This window comes from Schistocerca nitens, chromosome 2 (genome assembly GCF_023898315.1).
Source record: "Schistocerca nitens isolate TAMUIC-IGC-003100 chromosome 2, iqSchNite1.1, whole genome shotgun sequence".
Taxonomy (NCBI): domain Eukaryota; kingdom Metazoa; phylum Arthropoda; class Insecta; order Orthoptera; family Acrididae; genus Schistocerca; species Schistocerca nitens.
In genome coordinates, this window is record NC_064615.1 from 411,289,519 (window position 1) to 411,315,363 (window position 25,845).

Genomic DNA, 25,845 nt, shown 5'->3' on the forward strand with positions numbered 1-25,845 from the left:
TGTTGCCTTCTGTTACTACCGCGTAACCCATGGAAGCCCGGGTAAATGTCCCCCATATGCTAATATTGGTCCTACACTCCTGTATCCGTGGCGCACTGTTGCGAGCAGCAGTTGGCCTGGAGGAGGGCGTATTCGGGCACCTGGTTTCGACCTGGTGTAATGAAACAGTCGAGTCTACATCTACATCTACATTTATATTCCGCAAGCCACCCAACGGTGCGTGGCGGAGGGCACTTTACGTGCCACTGTCATTACCTCCCTTTCCTGTTCCAGTCGCATATGGTCCGCGGGAAATACGACTGCCGGAAAGCCTCCGTGCGCGCTCGAATCTCTCTAATTATACATTCGTGATCTCCTCGGGAGGTATAAGTAGGGGGAGGCAATATATTCGATACCTCTTCCAGAAACGCACCCTCTCGAAAGCTGGACAGCAAGCTACACCGCGATGCAGAGCGCCTCGCTTGCAGAGTCTACCTCTTGAGTTTGCTAGACATCTCCGTAACGCTAACACGCTTACCAAATAACCCGGTAACGAAACGCGCCGCTCTTCTTTGGATCTTCTCTATCTCCTCTGCCAACCCGACCTGGTACGGATCCCACACTGATGAACAATACTCAAGTACAGCTCGAACGAGTGTTTTGTAAGCCACCTCCTTTGTTGATGGACTACATTTTCTAAGGACTCTCCCAATGAATCTCAACCTGGCACCCGCCTTACCAACAATTAATTTTATATGATCATTCCACTTCAAATCCGTACGCATACTCCCAGATATTTTACAGAAGTAACTGCTACCAGTGTTTGTTCCGCTATCATAATCCTTCTTTCTATGTATTCGTAATATATTACATTTGTCTATGTTAAGGGTCAGTTGCCACTCCCTGCACCAAGTGCCTATCCGCTACAGATCTTCCTGCATTTCCCTGCAATTTTCTAATGCTGCAACTTCTCTGTATACTACAGCATCGTCCGCGAAAAGCCGCATGGAACTTCCGACACTATCTACTAGGTCATTTATATATATTGTGAAAAGCAATGGTCCCATAACACTCCCCTGTGGCACGCCAGAGGTTACTTTAACGTCTGTAGACGTCTCTGCATTGAGAACAACATGCTGTGTTCTGTCTGCTAAAATCTCTTCAATCGAGCCACACAGCTGGTCTGATATTCCGTAGGCTCTTACTTTGTTTATCAGGCGACAGTGCGGAACTGTATCGAACGCCTTCCGGAAGTCGAGGAAAAACGCATCTATCTGGGAGCCTGTATCTAATATTTTCTGGGTCTCATGTACAAATAAAGCGAGTTGGGTCTCACACGATCGCTGTTTCCGGAATCCATGTTGATTCCTACAGAGTAGATTCTGCGTTTCCAGAAATGACATGATACGCGAGCAAAAAACATGTTCTAAAATTCTACAACAGATCGATGTCAGAGATATAGGCATATAGTTTTGCGCATCTGCTCGACGACCCTTCTTGAAAACTGGAACTACCTGTGCTCTTTTCCAATCAGGCGACACGTCCCCGCAGATCCGCAGTCTAATCTCGATGATCCCGCGCCCACTGCTCTCGTAACTGACAATGTCGTTGGATCTAAATGGCAGCAGGTAGCGGTCGTCTGCCGCAGAGCCCCATGTTCAACAATGTGCGCTGAGCGGCGTGCTGTCAAACGCTTGTGCCACCAGCAGCATTGTAGTCTGTCGTCAGATCCGCCACAGATCGCTGGTTATGGTCGGGCAAGGGTGTGTGTGTCGTTCTTAGCGTAAGTTAGTTTAAGTTAGATTAAGTAGTGTGTAAGCATAGGGACCGATAACCTCAGCAGTTTTTTCCCTTAGGAATTACCACAAAATAAAAATAAAAAATAACACGTGATCTTCCAAAGCCATGTCGCCTTCTGTGGTTGCACCGTCATTTAACCACTTACCATAGATGCTGCGTGGGTGGAAACGCGCATCTTTGCATCATGCTATTGAAGTAAGTACGCATTACAGAACTTGTACACTATGCAACAAATGGCTTGTTTTCACAGGTATAAAAAAAGAGGTACCACCCCCAACTTCCGCCTCTTAGGAGTCTTTTTCTTTTACTTTCTAAAAGAGCCTATATTCTTCCCCAGTGTTAAAGCTAAGTCAGTTCAGTTATTTACTGTTTAGTCACGTAAACGCAACGGAAAGTGTTACTTTTGATTTAATAATATTAGTTTGCATTCAGGATTGAGTAAGCATTGTATTCATTACGTTGGATCATGTTACATAGAACATGTAACCAATAAATCCATTTTCACAACTAAGGTTTGAGTACCACTCATTTCACAAGGCTTAATGCAAGCGTGGCGTTATTTTGATGCCACGTGCAATATTGACAACCGCTGGAACTGCTATAGACTTTCTAACATAGAAGAATATGATTGTTATTGGTCCTCGTCTCACTTGCAGGAATTTAAGCTGTCCTCTTCGGTTCATGCCTAACCAAGCACTCTGAAATCGTCAAATACTGATGTCATCGTTTGTTATCTAATCAGGCGGCAATGTAAATAACATTGAATATTGCTGAACATACTTCTGTCAACGTCCATAAGAAAATTTCAGAATCTGTTAACAACGCTAAGATGAAAAAAAAAGTGTATGTTACAGCGTCCGAATCTACGTTCTTTGATTTCACAAACTACGCCATTATCTACTAACGTCAACCAATGACAGCCAACCGCTTCATTGGCCGAGATTTACTTCGTGTGTAGGGATGGCAAATCGGAGCCAACGAAGCTGGTGACCTTGGTTGCGGTAACATCAAAGCCTTTCTTGGGACCCTCTCCAAGTGTGCACTCCGGGTCGTATGTTCGTTGGTTCAGTAGCGATTTGTTGTGTCTCTAGAGCGGATGTGTATTTAAATTTTTCAGGGCAGCCACGAGTCACATTTAGGATGTTTCAATGGCCTGTTTCGCTCTTTAATTTAACGAGACCATCATCAGGAACTTTGGAACTTACAGTTTAAAGTACAGTGGTTGGTTGTTACATTAAAGAGCCAAGCCAGTCCATAAAACATACAGAGTGTGATTTGTGGCTGTCCTGAAAAGTTTAATTTCAACAGTCGCTATTTCCTCTACAGGCAATGCCTGCTGTCGCTGTGGGTGTGCAGTAATTGTATTTAAAAATACTGGAATATAGAGTCGAGTTAAAGCTGATAGATTTTCCTTGTGAATGGGATTGTTTACGGGCCCCTACGAATTGTGATTACGAAAACAAACTGGAAAGACTAGACACTTGAAGGGAAAAACTCAACAATTAGAAAGTGATATGCACGATGAGATAACTAAAATGGCGTCATTACTGACATCTTTCCGCCGTGAGCGGCAAAGAACAAACAAGTCCGGGACTGACTATTAACTTCTACTGCGGGTACAGCTCTCCTATAAGAAATTCGGAAATTTTAGGACCTCCACAACGCAATAACAACTCGAAGTCTGTAGTTCTCATTAGGAAAAAAATTATGAAACAGCCCATACTCCAATTCAGCTTTAAAGTCAGACACTGATTTTGTCCCACCGCACTGCTACCTACTTTTTAACTTCTTGCTTCCTAATATCGGCCGGTGAAATAGCAGTTAGAGCGCTACTTTATAACAATAACAAAATTGACTATACATCGACAGATTATCAGAACCAACTACGATTCCATATGGCCGAGTCCCTTGGTCCCAGTCCCTTCGTTTTATGAGGATGAGAGGCCAAAGGTCAATCCGCTGGCGACCAACGTCCGGCCGAATCCACTGGCTGCTATTGGTTTGCCTTCATTGGGCTCGTGTGTACGCGCCTTTACGCTATAGTCTGTACGGTGTGAGAAGCTCTCTGACCGCTGGCAGCGCAGTTACGAGTATTCGATGTGGCTTCGGCCCTGCGGCCGCCAGCGCTACACAGCCTAACAGTGCCCCATAATTCACTGCGGCATTCCTGTTGGCAGCGTTCTACTGAGCGATGTTATCTTTGATCAGTTTTTTTTTCCTCGTGCGCTAGCAGTGTTTGTCTGCTTACACAAACATACTGTGGTGTGCGTACTGTAAGACCTTCGGTACACACACCGTCAGATTATTTGACTTGTCGCTCTAACGAAGTAGGCGAGTGTCAGCAATATGTCTCGTGGTCTTATCGTGGCGTGTTTATCTTCTGCCGTTAGGTCAGACGATAGAAATGCCACTTGCACGCTTAGAGTAGCAGATTGACAGTGACCAACTTTAAACAGAACTTGATTAATTTTCACACACATTTGTTAAAATAATAACAAGCATAAACCTTATTTAACTTGATTCTGGATGCTATTTACAATTGACAATCTGAAGTTCCTTTGGTCTTGGTACGTTAATCTTATTCTCACATATCTCTGATACTTGACAAAGTGTCTATACATTTATCTTCATGGCTATGTACAGGAATATGGTAACCTTAATAGGCGCAGACTGAAACTTGACTATAGACTGGTACAGACTAATGTAGACTGGTACAGACTGGTGCAGACAAATGCAGACTGGTGCAGACAAATGCAGACTGACTAATCGGAGGTCTGTACACTCGTTATAATACCTCGCACGTTCTGGTATCACTGCGCGAGTGTGATCCACGAGGAGAAAAGGTTCTACGTTAGCAGCAATCTCATTGGCTGCATTACATATTAATACGCGGATCGGCGGAAGCAGAATTTGGTCCGTCTCTAAGGCAGCGCCAACACGTAGTGCAGAGACGGACGAGCGCTGCGCCTGCGCTGTTATGCTTAGTGGGACGCGCTCTAGTGGGAAAGTTGTGTACGCGCTGACTACGCGGAACTATGCACACAACACATACACACAAAAACAGACAGATTTTCAACATTAACAACGTACATAAAATGCACAAATGTCACGTGTGAAATATCGAATGAGTTCGTTACCTTTATTGTGCATGGGGTGAGAGCTGAAACCCCAGGATCAGCGTCATCTGACAGAGCATTTCTCATCACAACCACACAGGCTTCGGTATATTCGCTGCTGCTGTCCTTGTCATCTGATGAAGAAATTACAGTATTTTATACGGATTCTTCTCTTCTCCTTCTTATATTTTCGACCTAGTAATCTCTTTGCACATGTGGTTCACGACTTTTTCCAATTTTCTGGCTTTATTCGTGTCACAGCCTTAGTTACCAGCCTCTCTGTTTCTTGCAACGCAAAGGTTTTATTTCTGTCCGTGACATTTTCTTTTATTTGAGCCCAGATAAGTTCGACAGCGTTGTAATGGCAGTGGTACGGTGGAAGATATATAACTTTTTGGTCGTGGTTCTTTGCTAACGTCTTCTGTGGCTTGTATCATTTCACTAATTCCAGAGGTCCCGCTTTTCGCATATTCTGTGCAAAGCCTAGTTCATTATCTTTCAACCAGCTGATTATTTCGTATCTCCTTGTAGCAGCCGTTGGTGCCTTATTTAATTGCACAGAAAGGTACGGCGCGTTGTCCATTACAAAAACACTACCAATATTAACAGTTGGTAGCAGGTGACTAACGAACCAGTCTTTTAATGCAACTGCATTTATTTCCTTGTGGTAGTCTTAAAGTTCTTATTTTTATTCTCTCTATTATTTAATGAGCCTTTTATTAATGTGATTTCGTATTATTATTAATTGATTCCTCCCCCATGAACCATGGACCTTGCCGTTGGTGGGGAGGCTTGCGTGCCTCGGCGATACAGATGGCCGTACCGTAGGTGCAAAATGGCTAAGCAGGGATGGCTAGAGGACAAATGTAAGGATGTAGAGGCTTGTCTCACTAGGGGTAAGATAGATACAGGAAAATTAAAGAGACCTTTGGAGAGAAGAGAACCACTTGTATGAATATCAAGAGCTCAGCTGGCAACCCAGTTCTAAGCAAAGAAGGGAAGGCAGAGAGGTGGAAGGAGTATATAGAGGGTTTATACAAAGGCGATGTACTTGAGGACAATATTATGGAAATGGAAGAGGATGTAGATGAAGATGAAATGGGAGATAAGATACTGCGTGAAGAGTTTGACACAGCACTGAAAGACCTAAGTCGAAACAAGGCCCCGGGAGTAGACAACATTCCATTAGAACTACTGGTGGCCTTGGGAGAGCCAGTCATGACAAAACTCTACCATCTGGTGAGCTAGATGTATGAGACAGGCGAAATACCCACAGACTTCAAGAAGAATATAATAATTCCAATCCCAAAGAAAGCAGGCGTCGACCGATGTGAAAATTACCGAACTATCAGTTTAATAAGTCACAGCTGCAAAATACTAACGCGAATTCTTTACAGACGAATGGAAAAACTGGTAGAAGCGGACCTCGGGGAAGATCAGTTTAGATTCCGTAGAAATGTTGGAACACGTGAGGCAATACTAACCTTACGACTTATCTTAGAAGAAAGATTAAGAAAAGACAAACCTACGTTTCTAGCATTTGTAGACTTAGAGAAAGCTTTTGACAATGTTGACTGGAATACTCTCTTTCACATTCTAAAGGTGGCAGGGGTAAAATACAGGGAGCGAAAGGCTATTTACAATTTGTACAGAAACCGGATGGCAGTTATAAGAGTCGAGGGGCATGAAAGGGAAGCAGTGGTTGGGAAAGGAGTGAGACAGGGTTGTAGCCTCTCCCCGATGTTATTCAATCGGTATATTGAGCAAGCAGTAAAGGAAACAAAAGAAAAATTCGGAGTAGGTGTTAAAATTCATGGAGAAGAAGTAAACACTTTTAGGTTCGCCGATGACATTGTAATTCTGTCAGAGACAGCAAAGGACTTGGAAGATCAGTTGAACGGAATGGACAGTGTCTTGAAAGGAGGATATAAGATGAACATCAACAAAAGCAAAACGAGGATAAGGGAATGCAGTCAAATTAAATCGGGTGATGCTGAGGGAATTAGATTAGGAAATGAGACACTTAAAGTAGTAAAGGAGTTTTGCTATTTAGGGAGTAAAATAACTGATGATGGTCGAAGTAGAGAGGATATAAAATGTAGACTGGCAATGGCAAGGAAATCGTTTCTGAAGAAGAGAAATTTGTTAACATCGAGTATAGATTTAAGTATCAGGAAGTCGTTTCTGAAAGTATTTGTATGGAGTGTAGCCATGTATGGAAGTGAAACATGGACGATATCTAGTATGGACAAGAAGAGAATAGAAGCTTTCGAAATGTGGTGCTACAGAAGAATGCTGAAGATAAGGTGGGTAGATCACGTAACTAATGAGGAGGTATTGAATAGGATTGGGGAGAAGAGAAGTTTGTGGCACAACTTGACTAGAAGAAGGGATCGGTTGGTAGGACATGTTTTGAGGCATCAAGGGATCACAAATTTAGCATTGGAGGGCAGCGTGGAGGGTAAAAATCGTAGAGGTAGACCAAGAGATGAATACACTAAGCAGATTCAGAAGGATGTAGGTTGCAGTAGGTACTGGGAGATGAATAAGCTTGCACAGGATAGAGTAGCATGGAGAGCTGCATCAAACCAGTCTCAGGACTGAAGACCACAACAACAACATTAATTGATTTTTTATTTATGGTTTGGTTTAGCGATTCCTTTTAAATGTTTGCTCCTTTTATTTGAGTCCTTTTAATTATGTTTGTGGTAGTTATGAAGTCTATGTTGCTTACTGTTCTCCGTAAGTTAAACAATATGGTAATACCTTATGCGTTCCGCAGCAGCAGATCTCGTTGATTCTCCTTGCTGGAACTTCTCCACCTGAAATCGCTAAAGATAATTTATCGCTCTACTGAAGTCGATCGATACAGCCAAGTGTTAAGCTGTGTTATGTGTATGGAATGTGGCGTTCCAACTTTAGTTCGTGAAATTATGTAGGTTTTAGAAGAAATATTCTCGACGAATCCCAAAACCGTGTAAAACTGCAGGTTCGCGCCATCGAACCACACAACACTTCCTAACGACTTGTGTCTTTATAATCACTGAATATTTCTTTTGAAATGACTGAGGGTTATGGACTCTACACACCTGTTACAACTTTTGTGCTTTTATGTGTATTTATTTTCTTCAATACCATAAAACATAGATTACTGCCTTAATGGCGGCTTCCAACAATCTCCTCTCACTCCGACATAGAACATCTCTCTTCCAATGGAATAACAATCTCTTTGCCGGCCGTTGTGGTCGAGCGGTTCTAGGCGCTTCAGTCCGGAACTACGCGGCTGCTACTGTCGCAGATTCAAATCCTGCCTCGGGCATGGATGTGTGTGATGTCCTTAGATTAGTTAGGTTTAAGTAGTTCTACTTCTAGGGGACTGATGACCTCAGACGTTAAGTCCCTTAGTGCTTAGAGCCATTTGAACCACTTTTTGAATAATCCCTTTGCCGTAGCTTAATACAGTCTGTATATCTTTGTTATCGAGTTCTCACGGAGATGCTTAAATTCCACAGAATATTTATCTCTTTTCCATTTATCGTCATATTAATAGTCCGTCGCACTGTATTTATGGGATTTTGCATCACAAAATGCTACGTAATCAACAGTGTTTACGAAACGTCGTCATAGCATCGGGCACAAAACCTTTCATAGAGCCAGCATGAGCAACGTACGAGGCGTATCGGAAAGTAAGGTCCGATCGGTCTCAAAATGGAAACCACTGCGAAAATCAAAAATGTTTTATTCACAGCAGTTAGCCATACCTTCCAGCTACCTCTAAATAATCGCCGCTCCGACTTAAATGACATTTGTCGCAGCGTTGTACAAACTTTCCAGTATCCTCGTCATAGAAAGCAGCCGCCTGTGCTTTCCGCCAATTCTCTACGCTGGTCTGCCTTTCGTTGTTTCTGCCAAAATATTGTCTTCGTAGCCAGTGGTTTATGTGAGCAGAGATGAACATCGGAGGGAGTCAATTAAAGGCTGTATTGTGGGTGATGAAATACTTTCCACCAAAAACGCTGCAGGAGCGTCTTCATTGCCCCTGCAGAATGCGACTGACAATTGTCTTGAAGAAAGAAACGCATGGCATTTGTGTTATGTGGGCTGCATAGCTTCAAGTGAAATCTCTCACCAGGCCCTCATACTTGGCGGGAGACACTATTTTCTAGGCATATTTATATACTCACTGTGCGCTTAGAATTGATAAGAGCGACGTGCCAGGATCGTTGGCAAAGCTACGGATACTACCCAACATATCTGTGTAAAATTTCATCAGGTTTTCACAGTCGTTTCCATTTCGCGCCAGATCGGACCTTACTTTCCGAGTACGCCTCGTAGTACTATGATGCATGTCGTCAGCCTATACAGCGAATTGCGCATGATGCACACTGACCCACGTTTCGTCAGTCCATATTACGTTCTCTGGATTGACTGCTAGCAGCTCACACAGTGACGACAATTTATCCACATTCCAGTAATATCTTTCTTCCTGATAACACTTTCTATCGGAAACCAATTTTTTTAAAAACAATGGAGAGACTTGTTCTGCCTTTGATCAAACCACTGTCCAACAAAAGCGATGCCATCAATTTTTAAGTGTCGGGTACTGCTTCCTGCTGTAGTACGCTTATTATGTTGCCTGATAACACTGATGTCGAAGTTATCTGTTTCAGTCACACAACACGATATCATCATCGACTTTCCAGGAGTCACAATAACAGGGCTCCCAGCCGAATCAACATCCTCTTTATCATTTGTGACTCTTTTCACTGACGCTGTAGATATGTTCAATGCTTGTCCCACACTGCCTATCAGGATGGCAACACTGAGGCATTGCCGAGGTAACATAAACAAAATCTCACGGTCTATTGGCCGTCGTGGACACGCGAAGCAAGTGCGCCAAGGTCACTTCAACTGTCAAAGCTCTACTTTCGCCGCACGGAGTATAGAACTTCGTCATGTGGTATTTGTCTCCTGTCTTGTTTATCATATTACCCTCTAAGGACTTGTATCGCTGATACTTTATTAACTGGCATGTAGTGATAATGTTGATATGTCTGTGATAAATTCCCAATTGCAGAAAGTGTTGTGAAATGAATGTTACTCATAAAGTTCAAAAGTCAAAGAGTAAATAACTTTTTCAAAGAGTAAATACGAGGGTGTGCTGAAAAGTAACGCTCCCCCAATTTTTTATGTGAAAACTCTTAAAGATTTTTAAATAAAAACAACGTTATTAACATTTTACTTCTTTATTTTTTGTTTCTACGTATTTGCAGCCCTCTGCCACTAGAGGCACTGTAGCGTGTAATGTGGTGGTGTATAACGATACTACACAGCTGGACAAAAAAATAACTGTACACTTGGAAAGCCGAGGTCGAATTTGATAAAATATTGGCATATGCCAACTGGGAGATAGCAGATCTACTGGTAACGGTTCCAGCGTCGTCCACCAACAGATAGCGTAGTGGCATATCTACAAGAACTCCATCTGTGTCTACCCTTTAACCCTTGCATAATGTCTGGGGTCCTTTTAGACCCAAAGGCTCGTTTAACTACGAATAAACATTTTTATTCTGGGTGTAGACTACTCATCCTCCAGATATGCTATTCACGGACATTTTAATATAACTGTGTAAAATATTTATGATCATATCACAGTTTGTAGTACACAACTTATAATTTTTGCCGCTGGGTCAGAAAATACCCCAGGTATACAATATGTGATTTTCAATGTTATATATAAGTGTTGTTACGAAAATAAATCTTGGTAACAATGCACCTTATGCGCCGACATTCCTTTGTACATTGTTGTAAACAATGAATATAAAATGCGTTCACGTGCTTTATTATAACAAATTCACAGTTTGGAAATGAGTTTTGTGTTTAAGGAAGACGTATTGTTATACTTTATTCGTCATGGATGGTGATTTGCAAGGGGTTACAGTCTCGAGCAGGCTTTGGCAGATTTACAGAAGAGTGATAGCGATAATGAATCAATTTTTGGAAACGAGGATGACACTAATGCTGATGGAGATGTGATAAAGGAAGATGAAGTGGATATGAGTGACTGGAAAGAAGATTGTAATGGTATTCAGGTGACGAGTCCATCTACTTTTGTGTCTAGAAGTGGATAGATAACATATAACACAGTACCACGTGATGCGCGCAAGCAGGTTTCAAGGAATGTAATATGTGAAACTGCGCATATTCCACATCACCTTAGACCACATTGACAGACAAGGGCAGATTGTTTCAGACTTTTTATTACGAATGACGTGCAGAGTGTAATAGTAATGAATGCCACTAACCATGCAAAAGAAAACTCTGTACCCAACTCTTGAATGCTGGATTGAACTTGATTCTACATAGCTGCAGGCATTCTTTGGTCTACTAATAATAGCTGGCTTGCATAAGGCATGTGAGAAGCCTCTGAGAGAGCTTTGGTCAGAAGAGTATGGCTTACCTGTTTTTCGAGCCACAATGGGCTTTTCAAGATATCCTGATATTTTGATATGCCTCCGGTTCGATGATAAGCTTACAAGGGAAGGAAGAAAAACTGCTTCTGGATCAAAAGCTGAACCTGTAAGTGCTGAGTTTGAAATGTTCTTCGATGCATGCATTTCGTCTTATGTCTCTGGATTTTATGTTACAGTTGATGAGCATATGTGTGCCTTCAGGGGACGGTGTCGATTCAAGGTGTACATGCCTTCGAAGCCTGGAAAGTATGGGATAAAAGTGTGGGCTGCTGTGAATTGTGAGACCAATTATGTCATAAATGCACAAGTGTACACGGAGAAATCTACTGAAGCAAGGGAAATAAAACAAGGGAAACGAGTGCTACAAGATTTCGTAGCTCACCTGAAGGGAAGTAGTAGGAACATTACCTCTGATAACTTTTTTACAAGTTTTGATTTCGGACAATAACTTCTTGTTAATAAATTGACACTTGTGGGAACTCTTCGGGCCAACCGAAAAGAGATACCAAAATAAATGTTGCCATCAAAACAGAGGCGTCCATTATCGACCGCTTTTGGGAACGCACAGAATACTGTTTTAGCTTAGTATGTTCCTACATAAAATAAATATGTCAATTTGTTGTCTACTCTACACCAAACATTTGATGTAAGTGAGCTTGAGCACAAAAAACCTGAAATAAAAATGTTCTACAACTCAACAAAGTCAGGAGTTGATACAGATGATAAGATGGCTAGACATTAGTCAGTGGAATGTGGAACAAGAAGGTGGTCACTTGATGTATTTTTTGATACACTAGATTAAACTTGTGTCAATGCTTACGTTGTGTATTGTAAATTTTTACATGACACGAGAAGTAAAAATGCAAGAAGAGAATCTCTCCCAGAACTAGGAAAAGAACTAGTCAAACCTCACATTGAACCACGAATCCTGTCGCCCCAGTGCAGAATACAACACATTCTTTCAGCAATAGTATCTTCAGGATTCAAGGATCTTCTAAAGGAAAAACAACACGATAACCAGAAAGCCGATGTTCCAAATCAGAAAAGAATGTGAATCAACAATGTGATGGGTCAATAAAATTCATCTGGGTTTGAGGCCGCATTGTCAACTACAAGATTCCGACGTTTCGGCGACTATTGCAAGACGCCTTCCTCAGGGTGTATTGCCGCATTTAACTTCGCTGAAAAAAATCTGTAGTCGCTTGAATATCGCTGTAGATATAGAAGTTTCGAACGTTTATCATATGGTGAAATACTCTCCTCTTTGCATACTGCCATTTGCCAAACTCTTGTTTTGATATCTGAAACAGTTTACGAGATATGAGGAATTTTGCGAATATTTCATTCTTAATTTTCCGCTGGCGGGCGAGCTCAGGACGCAGTACTTTACATACGACCCATTTTCTCAAGACTGGTAGTAGATAGCAATATGCTTCAAAATTTGAAGAAATATTCATTATGTTAGCTACATTTTACAAGCAGTAACGTATAAACTAACATGCACAAAACGCAAATTCATAGCGACCTCTGTTTTTCACTGCAATCTTCCTCGAAATCCTTGCAGTTGTTTACTTAATCCTAAAATATCGCAGTAAAAATGACCATTAAAGAAATGATACACAGTTATGATGAAGTTGACGACCGAAGCTATAAGATGAGCGAGTATCAATTTTTTTGTACCAAATAATGTCTTTAGAATCGTTTGAAAAATATCGGAAGTCGACTGGCAGGCACCTGACGTTCTGTGCGGTCTGGAGGGTAAACTGGCGTTGTCTCAAAAGAGTTCCTGCACTGTAGGCTGTGACGTCCGTCGCCAAATAGGACTCCTGATTGGCCAGCGCGGGTAGCATGGAAGGAGCCCACCCAGACCTCACAAGAAAAACAGCACCAGACCTGTGAAAACATGCACACCTCCCTGCAGGACAGCCGGCCTTGACTGTAGCCGTCGCATGAGCCAGCAGCGCATCTTAGTATGAGATGGGCTTAATGTCAGCAGTGACAGATCGTACAGCTACCACAGCACAGATAAGAGGGCTTGTGAGCCCAGACGTGTCAACACAAACACAAACTGTTTACTAGCAGTGGGACTTTGGGCACGCACACATTTAGCATCATCGTGCAGGGCTTCACTCGTGCCATGAAATGAAATTCCCAGTGCCTAGGGCCTCCCGTTGGGTAGACCGGTCGCCTGGTGCAATTCTTTCAAGTTGACGCCACTTCGGCGACTTGCATGCCGATGGGGATGAAATGATGATGATAAGGACAACACAACACCCAGTCCCTGAGCGGAGAAAATCTCTGACCCAGCCGGGAATCGAAACAGGGCCGTTAGGTATGACATTCCGTCGCGCTGACCACTTAGCTACCAGCGGCGGACCACTCGTGCCATCAGAGGATGACATGGAAGATGGAATTTAGCGCTCTGGTACTCAGTGATGAAAGCAGGTTCTTGCTGCACTCGAGTGATGGTCGTTTGCACATACGACGCACACCTGGTGACCGCTGTCTCGTATAGTGGATTCGTCCAAGACACTTTGGCCTTACGGTCTGGGTTTCAATAAGCTACAACTCTCGTTCGCCTTTGGTGTTTCTAGAGGGTACACTAACCAGCGCTCAGTACGTGCAGAATGTTGTCAGATCCGTTCTTTTGCCGTTCTTGCAACAACAAAGTGATGTATTGTTCCAACAGGATAATTCTCGCCCACACACTGCCCGTACACTGCACGTGCTCTGCAAGATGTGCAGCACCTATCCCGGCCAACACGATCTCCGGATTTGTCTCCAATTGAGCACGTGTGGGATTTGACTGGATGAGAAGTGATTCGTGTGACTTGTCAACCAACAGCTCTTACAGAACTATGTGAACAGATCGAGCAGGCATGGAATAACGCACCCCAGGACAGTATTCGCCATCTGTACCGACGACTGGAGGCCAGAGTCAGCGCCTGCATTGCTGCCCACGGAGGCTACATCGCGTACTGATACGGGTGTTTCAGCATGGTTCAATAATCGAGCCTCAGAACCGCTTGTGCTATCGATCTGTAAATGTAATCGTTTCATGTACTCCCTATACACTGTTGCAACAATGAACCTTGAGTGAATTGGAAATCTCTAAAAGCATGTATTAATTTTTTGTTCCAAAAGCGTATGTCGATGTGTGAGAAACAAATTCCTGTAATGGAGTTCCGAATTCGAAGAATTACTTCAAACATATAGTACCCTCTCTTTCATCATGACAATGCCAGACCACACACGAGCACTGTGACATCAGCAACAATTTGACGCGTTGGGTTGCTTGTCATTGACCACCCTCCATCAGCACCGTCTTGTCCCTTTCCGATTTTTATCTATTTCCAAAACTTAACGAACACATTCGCCAACTTCACGTTGATAGTAATGAAGCGGAGGTGAGGTTGTGCTTCCGTCAAATATGTCGAACATTCTACAGTGATGGTATCAACTATCTTGTCTGTCGTTGGGAGTAATGTATTCGTCTTGAGGATGACTACATTGAGAAATAAATTCGTAGATATGAAGAAATAGATGTATAATGTTAATAGCGTTTGTTTTATCAAAAAAGCTTTAGGAGTTCTCACATTAATAAATGAAGGCATTACTTTTCAGCGCGCCCTAGTATTTTTCCCTAACTTGCGTAATATTCTTCAAATCAACAAATATCTTATACCGAACATTTTCTAAAGTAGCCTATGTTCTTCCTTAGGGTCAAAGCTATCTCCATACGAAATTTCGTCGAAATCAGTTAAGCCATTTAGTTGTGAAAACGAAACAGAATTACTTTCGCATATATAAATTTTAAATTACGATTTTCTTTCACTGTGAACCGATTTTCATGAAATAAAGCCTATATGTAGCCCCAAGTTACACTCAAATGACTTGTGATAACCGCATGAAATCCGTCCATTAGTTTTGCAAATTGCTGTGTTCAAAGAGACAGGCATGACGATTTTACAAATTTGTTATCAGTATGGATTAATCTATTCCCACGTTACTCTGTCTTTTCCTCTACGATCTCCTCTTTTTCATCATTTTGAATACTATATCAGTATACAGACTCTGAAAACCACTGTGAAGTGCATGGCAGCGGCGACTTACCATGGTAGCACATGTTAGGATTTCTTCCGTTTCCAGTCGCCTGAAAAGCACAGGGAGAATAAGTGCTTAAATGCCTACGTGCGCGCTATAATTAGTCTAATCTTGTCTCTCAGATCCTTTCGGGAACGATAACTTAGGGGAAGATGAATATCTCTAAACGCCGGTTGTCGAAACATTTTAACCAGCTTTGACGGTATAATTTGAGTCTACCTTCAGGTGTCTGCCAATCCAGAATTTTCAACATTTCCGTGAACTCTTCTGTGAGCCAAACAAACCTGTGACCATTTACTCCGCCCTCCTTTGTTTATGGTCAACGTCCGCCGTTTTTCGTATTCAAAGATGGAATGTACAAGTGACTTTAAGCAATCTCCTTTGCGGACTGACATGAATGCCTTTTTCCAGTATCCTGCCACTGGACCGAAATATGCCGCCTATCTTGCCTTCGATGGAGCCTATGCGTGCATTCCATTTCACCTATTCACACCCAGGTGTATATACGAGTGGACTGGCTACAATTATGACTCACTTGTGTTGTAGTCTTAGAATATTTCTTTTCTGCGTTCTGTGAAGTGCACAAGGGTGTATTCTTTCTCGTGTTTCTTTTCTATGCTGTCTATTACTATTTTTACTTTTCATTACTAGTTTTAAACGTTAGACTCCATACTAAACATAAAACCTGTTGTATCTCACGAATCACAAAAAAATGATTCATATGGCTCTGAGCACTAAGAGACTTAACTCTGGGGTCATCAGTCCCCTAGAACTTAGAACTACTTAAACTTAACTAACCTAAGGACATCACACACATCCATGCCCGAGGCAGGATTCGAACCTGCGACCGTAGCGGTCGCGCGGTTCCAGATTGTAGCGCCTAGAACCGCTCGGCCACGCCGGCCGGCCACGAATCACACCGGATGCACTAATAATATACACTGGTGTTCAGAAAGAAGATAGGCTGGAGATAGGACGTTCATATTCACAGGATTCGTATATTAGTTTGTTCTGCAGAAATGATTAACATTTCTGTCACCTCGATTCAGCATGCGCCCTGCTGCCTAGTAGGCACAGGGTGTGCCATGGGCGCTGATAATTCGTTCCATGCGTGATGGCATCGATGCGTATAAGGCGTAGTCGTCCATGCTGCATACACCTGGTTCCAAAGTTCATATGTGGTGGTCAGCACTGGGTCACAGCGCTGCACCCGTCGTTTCACCATACCTCACACATTATCGACTGGCGGCAAGTTTGGTGATCTAGCGGCCCAGGGCAAAAGGCTGACATCTTGTGACACCAAGAAGGCACGTGTTCGTGCAGCAACATGCGGTCGTGCATTGTCTTGCTGAAAAATGGCGTGTGGGATGTTGTGCAGAAACGGTGTGACTACAAGTCGCAGGATGTCATTCACTTAGGTCGTACTGGTCGCAATGCCAAGGACACGCACTAGCTGCGATTTTTGGTTGTACCCAGTAGCATACCGCACCATAAGGCCTTGAGTTAGCACTGTACATCTTGTGCGAATGCAGTCACTGTGATGCCGCTGCCTCCGACTGCAGCGAACCAAAATGCGGCCGTCATTTTCAGACAAACAGGACCGATACTCGTCAGAAAACACACTACCTGATGCCATTCCTGTCCTCGCTGACTTCGTTCCATACACCGTTGCTACCTAGGATGTTAGTGCACATTCGTCAAATGTAGGTGGAGAAGTGGACGGTAAGCATGTAACCCATGCCGTAATAAATGGCGACAGACTGCCACCCCTGGTAGTGTACGACGTGTTACACTGTTCCACAGTTGTGCCAAAGCCGAGGACGAGACAGATCTGTCCTTCAAAGTCATTCGGATGAGATGTCGATCTTCCCGAGGAGTGGTCTGGGTGTTGCGACCTGACCCATGTCGCCATGTTCTGCGACTTTCCGTGAACCAAGCTGCACCCACCCGTTGCACTAAAGAAACACTTCGTCCCACACGAGCAGCAATTTACCGGATGGGTGCCTCACATTCTGTCATGACAATAATGCGTTCTCTTTCAAACTGACTGATTTGATGGTACGATTCGCGCATATGTTCGTGAGGCACCCTGCATGTCCGCTCAACCGGTAGGTGGTATTGCGTTGCGATATCGATGTTGTCCTTGAACCTGCAGGCCGGCATGGTTCAAATGCTAATCATTTCTGCAGAATATACTAAAGTACATGTCCTGTGAATATGAACGTCCTGTGGTTCAAATGGCTCTGAGCACAATGGGACTTAACTTCTGAGGTCATCAGTCCCCTAGAACTTAGAACTACGCAAACCTAACTAACCTAAGTACGTCATACACATCCATGCCCGAGGCAGGATTCGAACCTGCGACCGTAGCGGTCGAGCGGTTCCAGACTGCAGCGCCTAGAACCGCTCGGACACTCCGGCCGGTGAACGTCCTATCTCTAGTCGTTCAAGGTGTTCTGTTTTTTCCTGTACATGAATGTATGAAGAAACCCTTGTTAGATTTAAGAGACTATCTTATGGCCTTAAGCTTGCCAGGACCATTTAAGCCACAAATGAAATAAAAATAGGTCTGCATCGTGTGACATGAGATTAACGGGACACAGAAGCACCACCTTCGGGGAATTCCACGACTAGCGACATCGCTCGAGGAGTCCTATTTTTTCAAATCAGTACGCTGATACGCTCGCGTTCTCAGTGCAGCCGATCTCAACATCCGAACCTGCACACTTCGAACGACAATCGGTGAAGTTCAGAGTAATTTGTTTTCTTTTGTCGAATCGCAGATTTTTCTACATGCAAAACATGGAATCTGAGAATTTTTTATGTTTAGTCCAAGAAAGGAGGAGTTAGTGGCCTCGCAACGGCGATATGTCTCGAAATCTATGGTCTGAAATCGTTACTTTATTGGAAAATAAAAGTTTGGAACAACTTAAAATTTAATAATAATTAGCTGAATGATACTCTTTTCATTGTTGAAAGCAAATGAGTTATCAACTATTAGCTTGCTGGGTCTATCGTAGCTTCACCAGAACTCAGCTGGCCGGCACTTTTCGGGGTTCCTGAAGGGCAGTTATCGTAGCGGTCTCGGGGTACACAGAGTCGCCACTGCTCGCCCCTGCAGGCAATCTCCTTCTACATAGAAATTGGAAAATACGTGCCAAAGCAAAGATCATGATATAGAACTCATATTATCTGCCAATTTTGATCTATGGATCAGATGGCTGGATTCGGTCAAAGAAAGATCTGAACGTAATACAAGCAACGACTTGCAGTTGCTGTGAGACGAGAAGAGACAGGATAAGGAATGAAACAATGCGAAACAGCCTGTAGATCAAGCCCCTAAAGGAAACTACGGAGAGTAATGGGCTTAAATAGTACTGCCACATTAAAAGAATGGGACCAGAAAGAATGCCAAGAGGAGTCCTACAATGGACACAATTTGGACGAAGGACAATTTGACAGACCACGAACAAAATGGAGAGACCAGGTGAAGGATGATGTGAACCGAAGAGAGCTGCAATAGGAGGATACACAAAATGATAGACTGTGGAAGAAAGAGAAACGTGGAAGAGGCTCTGGAAACGACCTCTATAACCAGAAACGTTTCAGAAAGACGAAGAAGAAGACATTATGCATCGTCTGTGGGTGTCTAGCCATTTTCTCATATTTATACACTACTGGCCATTAAAATTGCTACACCACGAAGATGAAGTGCTACAGACGTGAAATTTAACCGACAGGAAGAAGATGCTGTGATATGCAAATTATTAGCTTTTCAGAGCATTCACACAAGGTTGGCGCCGGTGGCGACACCTACAACATGCTGACATGAGGAAAGTTTCCAACCGATTTCTCATACACAAGCAGTAGTTGAACGGCGTTGCCTGGTGAAACGTTGTTGTGTAAGGAGCAGAAATGCGTACCATCACGTTTCCGATTTTGATAAAGGTCGGATTGTAGCCTATCGCTATTGCGGTTTATCGTATCACCACATTGCTGCTCGCGTTTCCGAGACCCAATGACTGTTAGCAGAATATGGAATCAGTGGGTTCAGGAGGGTAATACGGAACGCCGTGCTGGATCCCAACGGCCTCGTATCATTAGCAGTCGAGATGACAGGCATTTTACCCGCATGGCTGTAACAGATCGTGCATCCACGTCTGGATCCCTGAGTCGACAGATGGGGACGTTTGCAAGACAACAACCATCTGCACGAACAGTTCGACGACGTTTGCAGCAGCATGGACTATCAGCTCCGAGACCATGGCTGCGGTTACCCTTGACACTGCATCACAGACAGGAGCGCCTGCGATGGTGTACTCAACGACGAACCTGGATGCACGAATGGCAAAACGTCATTTTTTCGGATGAATGCAGGTTGTGTTTACAGGATCATAATGGTCGCATCCGTGTTTGGCGACATCGCGGTGAACGCACATTGGAAGCGTGTATTCGTCATCGCCATACTGGCGTATCACCCGGCGTGTTGATACGGGGTGCCATTGGTTACACGTCTCGGTCACCTTTTGTTCGCATTGACGATGCTTAAACAGTGGACGTTACATTTCAGATGTGTTACGACCCGTGGCTCTATCCTTCATTCGATCCCTGCGAAACCCTATATTTCAGCAGGATAATGCACGACCGCATGTTGCCGGTCCTGTACGGGCCTTTCTGGATACAGAAAAGGTTCGACTACTCCCCAGGGCACCACATTCTCCAGATCTCTCACGAATAGAAAAAGCCTGGTCAATGGTGGCCGAGCAACTGGCTCGTCACAATACGCCAGTCACTACTCTTGATGAACTATGGTATCGTGTTGAAGCCATCCAAGCTCTGTTTGACTCAATGCCCAGGCGTATCCAGGTCGTTATTACGGCCAGAGGTGGTTGTTCTGGGTACTGATTTCTCAGGATCTATGCACCCAAATTGCGTGAAAATGTAATCACATGTCAGTTTTAGTGGAATATGTTTGTCCAATGAATACCCGTTTATGATCTGCATTTCTTCTTGGTGTAGCAATTTTAATGACCAGTAGTGTATTTATTCCAGCATGACATCTGCGACACAGGCAAAATCTATATCGGAAATTTTACTCATCGATTTTAATCTCAAAAAATTGTGTGTTCAAGTGAGAAAGGTGACGTATGTCAATTTTGATGCTAAAGGTTTCCATAGATGATATTTTGTGGGTTGTGGTAGGGGAGAAATAGTTCTATATGTATTATTACTACTGCCTACTGGTATGTTCGTGCCAGTACAGTGATGATTCTATTGTATGAAATGGTTTGCAAATGAGGTATATGTGTCTCTCTTCAGTGCTTTAGGTTTTCAGAGTATCTTATTCTAAAATTTATGTTTATCTTTCACACACATGCTGGGTGAAAGTTAACTGACATATCTCTGTTTTGCTCAATGTATCCGAAGTTGTGCAGAGTGTTTGTTATCTTACATTTCAATATCACCACGAATCATCTCGGTAAGCAATAGAACATTCCTTTCTTCATCTCAAATATTCTTGTCCGATTATTTCAGTAACTGAGTAAAGAGTATAAAGTACTCGCTGCATTCTTTTCGAGACAGATGTGGGTTAGAATCTGTCGATCCTCCAAAAACTGGCGAACGAGCCTAGGATGTCGGCAGATGTTATCGGTCGACTTTCGACGTTGGCGTCTAGTGACGGTTGTCGATGCCACTGTGAACATAGTCTAATAAGACGTCCAGAATAAGTATACCTTCACACTTAAAGACGAAGATTTTTTTTTTACTACCTGTTAATAAAATTAACGGAGAGATGGAGCTCATGAAACTGCTCAGATTGCAGCGAAATGCGATGAAAAACGCTCACGTGATAATCTCTTCGAAGCTTCAGTATTTCTTAGTGTCAGCGAACGACACTTACAGATGGTGGCGATCAGGATGCTGACCCACGGTCGCCGTGGCCACAAATAACTTCGCAGCCGTCGTGAGCGTGTGACGTCGCAGCTATATGGCACGCATTCGTGTTTGCGTGCGGAGCCTCGGAATGTGACTAGGGGCGTTTTATTTATTGGAGGCTCTCGTGTATTTTTGCGCGGGGAGAAACAGTGCGGTGGGTCCCGTTAACGACGGCTACATCAAAGGGCCGCCACATGCCGATAAGGCGCCATCTGCCATTCTGCCGCCGTAAACCGCCGCTTGTAAAGCCAGTCCCCGCGGCACTCTCGCTTCCGCCCCCCCTCCCCCCCCCCCCCCCAGCTGCCACAGAAGCTAAATAATCAACGAGGCTTCGGACATACAGCCGGATATAGTTATCTGAGAATTCGGATGCACACATATCTGTCATCTTCTTAGGCTAAGACTAAAACTGTTGTACAGGTGTCGAAGTCAGCAAATCTATACCATGAGCCCCACTCTCCCACTTCCCGAAACCCATATCCAAGCTCTTTTGTCATCTTGATACAACGCTTCTGTACCAAACCCCCAGATTCTTACCTCTGTCCTGACGTGTAATAAACTCATCAAATCAGATTTCATCTCTCTCCATACTCTCACCTTGTCTTCATCCTCCTACACATCACCTACGTAAGACGAGTGAATTAATTATGTAAGAGGTTCTCTTTAAAATTTCGAGTCCCCCCCACCTTTGGTGAGAATTAGTGAGGAACGGTGAGACTACTACCCACACACCCACTACTCACCCCCCCACCCCTCCACCCTCACACATGAGATTTACCAAGTAGTCGGGTAAAAATACGCAAAAATGATTCTTTTACTTGTTTTAAACCTTGATTAAAATACTTAAATAAAACCATGTTTTATTTATGAAATGTATTAAACAATCTTTTTAACATGTGTGAATGTAGGCCTTAATGACCCGTTCCACATCATTACCCTGCAAAATGATCCATGGAACATGTTGCTATGTAGTATTCGGACGAACAGACAGATAGGCCGGACAAAAAGGCTCCACGAAAATTGTATTAACCGTTTTGACGGCCGAGGGAGGTGGCGCAGTGGTTAGCACACTGGACTCGCATTCGGGGGACGACGGTTCAATCCCGCGTCCGGCCATCCTGATTTATGTTTTCCGTGATTTCCCTAAATCGCTTCAGGCAAATGCCAGGATGGTTCCTTTGAAAAGGGCACGGCCGACTTCCTTCCCCATCCTTCCCTAATCTGATGGGACGTATGATCTCGCTGTTTGGTCTCCTCCCCCAAATAAACCCAACCCAACAATTCTTTTAATATATTATACAGGGTGAATACAAATAAAACCGATAAACTGCAGGGATGGATTACCGACTGAAAATGGAGGGAAAAGATCCCATGAACACGTGTCTGGAAATGAATCGTTGCCACGGTAGATGGTGCTGACGAATAAGTTTCTCTGACCATGTGCCGTGTGTTCCTTGTGTGTTGTAGGCTGTGCGATTAACGCAGCGTACTGTAAGCAGCAGAATGGTCCGGTATTCATGTCGGGAACAAGCCGAGATGGAAACGGCCGAGAGGCAGCACGACTAGACCAAAACAAGTACCCTCACAGACACCAACGACATCACACAACACTTCATAGGTAGTTGTCTGACCATGGGTCCTTTCAGAATGAGGAATGTGCAAGGAGGTGGCGGACTGTGCGTACATTATATTTGGAGGACCGGGTTCTACACGATATGCTGTCTCTCAACCGTTTCCAACTGCTTGGCCTAGACAAACACAATCTCGGCTTTTTCCCGACATGAATATCGGACCATTCTGCTGCTTACAGTACGCTGCATCAATCACACAGCCTGCAACACACAAGGAACACACGGCACATGGTCAGAGGAACTTTCACTCGTCAGCGCCATCTACCGTACCAACGATGCACTTCCGGACACATGTTTATCGAACCGTTTTTCCTCCATTTCCAGTCAGTAAACCGACACTGCAGTTTGTCGGTTTTATTAATATTCACCCTGTATACATTAAATGTAATTGGATCTTTTCTTGCATTGTAACTTCTTTTGAACCGCATGAATACGTAGTTTTTCAGTCACTTGTTCTTTTTATTTTTTATTCTTTTTTTAAATTGAGATTCGATTCCCCCGAAGGGGGCGGGCTGGCAGCAGCGTAGTACGCCGCTCTTCAGCCTATAGAATTTGTTTTAAGAAATGAAGATAATAAATAATAAAAACAGGCGATAAAATCGGTGACAATGCGACAGTCTGGTTTCTGTTCGCAAGAGATATAAACACCCAGCGACAGCATGATTTCTGTTCGCAACGCTTTGGAAACATGCACAACACTGAACACTCACTTGAACACTGCACTAAAAAGTTGGCACAAATATGACACACCACAGCCGATGGCAGAGGGGGGAACCTGGTCAGATGATGGGAAAGAAAAGGGGGGGAAGGGGAGGAAAAACGAAGTGGGCGGGAGGGGAGGAAGAAGCCAATGGAGGACGAGGACTCATAAGAGGGGGGGGGGGGCTGGGCAGACGCGATAGGGGGTGGGGAAAGACCGAGGAGGGGAATGCAAAAGGATTGGGGGGGGGGATGAAGGGAGGCAGAGAGAGGGTAAGTGGGGAGAAAACAGGATGGAAGGGGGGGGGAGAGCCCAGGGAAAGGACAGAGGAGAGGAGGGGGAGGTGAGGATCAGAGTTGATAGGAGGGATAAATGGAGGGAGAGAGGGCATCATCCGGGAGGGGGAGTTGGCGAAGCCATCTTGGGAAATGAGATGAAGGGTGTAGAGATGGAGGGTAGGGGGGACACAGGGTAGGGGTTGGAGAGGAGAGGAGCAAGCAGGGGATGAGGGGGATCAAGGCGACGGGAGGTGTAGAGTATGTGGATGTGTTCGAGGAACAGGAGGAGATGGGGGAAAGGAATCAGGTAGTAGAGGATCCGCGTGGGGGACGGGAGGTGTATACGGAAGGCGAGGCAGAGTGCATGGTGCTCGAGGATCTGGTGGGACTTATAGAATTTGGGGGGGGGGGGTATCCAGGTGGGAGTGGCATAACAGAGGATGGGACGGATTAAGGATTTGTAGGAATGGGGGATGGTTTCAGTCACTGGATTCATATGATCTCTAAGAGAATTCTACGTGGTGAACTTGAACCCAGCTTCTTTCTACAAACGATTAACTTTTTGCTCAAACGTGTGTTTTGACTTGTTCGCATGCTGCTTAACTTATGTATTGTACAAGTTTTGGTAAAAATTCATGTTGAATACAATAACTTCGAATGCAAATGCGTTGAAGAATATTACCGCTGACTAACTGAGATGCAGCGATTTCTACTGGCGTGGCAGAGAACTCCACGAATCAATTCTGACGCTTGTTGGCAGCTGTTTCAAATCGGGGAACCCTGGTATGCAAGCGTGTAAGGCATTCAGCCCCCCACAAATCCCCCGCCCACCATCCCCCTTTAAATGAGATTTGGCGAGATTTTGTCGGACCACTGTCCCCACTTTGAGCTCACCTAATTAATGAACGTCCCCTATAGCTGTAAACAGAGTTTGCTCCTATCAAAATAATTTCAGCTCCCACAACTTCGTTTTCTATCCCTAGGAACACAATTCCATAAGTAACTTACACTCTCCACATCTTCACTGAGCGAGTGCCACAGTGCTCAGCACACTGGACTCGCATTCGGGAGGACGACGGTTCAATCCCGCGTCCGGCCATCCTGATTTAGGTTTTCCGTGATTTCCCTAAATCACCCCAGGCAAATGCCGGGATGGTTCCTTTGAAAGGGCACGGCCGACTTCCTTCCCCGTCCTTCCTTAATCCGATGAGACCGATGACTTTGCTGTCTGGTCTAATCCGTCAAAACAACCCAAACACCTCCCCATCTTCCACATCACGCTGATCATCTCCCTAGCCTGCATCCACACATCGATGGTGAAGTTTCTTGCCTCGCAAAACACAAGCAGAAATTATGCAGAACGGGCGAAGCAAATCTAAAAAGCGTTAGTGAACATTTCAGTGGATCATGGGCTCATTCGCGACAACATACACTCGTAAACTACACCTACACCTACACACATACTCCGCTAGCCACCAAGCGGTGTGTGGCGGAGGGCACAATTCGCTCTAAAGTCATATTTCCCCCCCTCTGTTCCACTCACGGATCGCGCGAGGGAAAAACGACTATCTGAACGCCTCAGTACGAGCTCTAATTTCCCTTATCTTTAAATGGTGATCATTGCACGATTTGAAAGTTGGTGGTAATAATACGTGCTCTACATCCTCGGTGAAGATCGGATTTCGGAATTTAGTGAGCAGCCCCTTCCGTTTAGCGCACCGTCTATCAGCAAGTGTGTCCCACTTCAAACTTTCTATGATATTTGTAACGCTCTCGCGATGGCTAAATGTACCAGTCACAAATCTTTCGTCTCTTCTTTGGACCTTC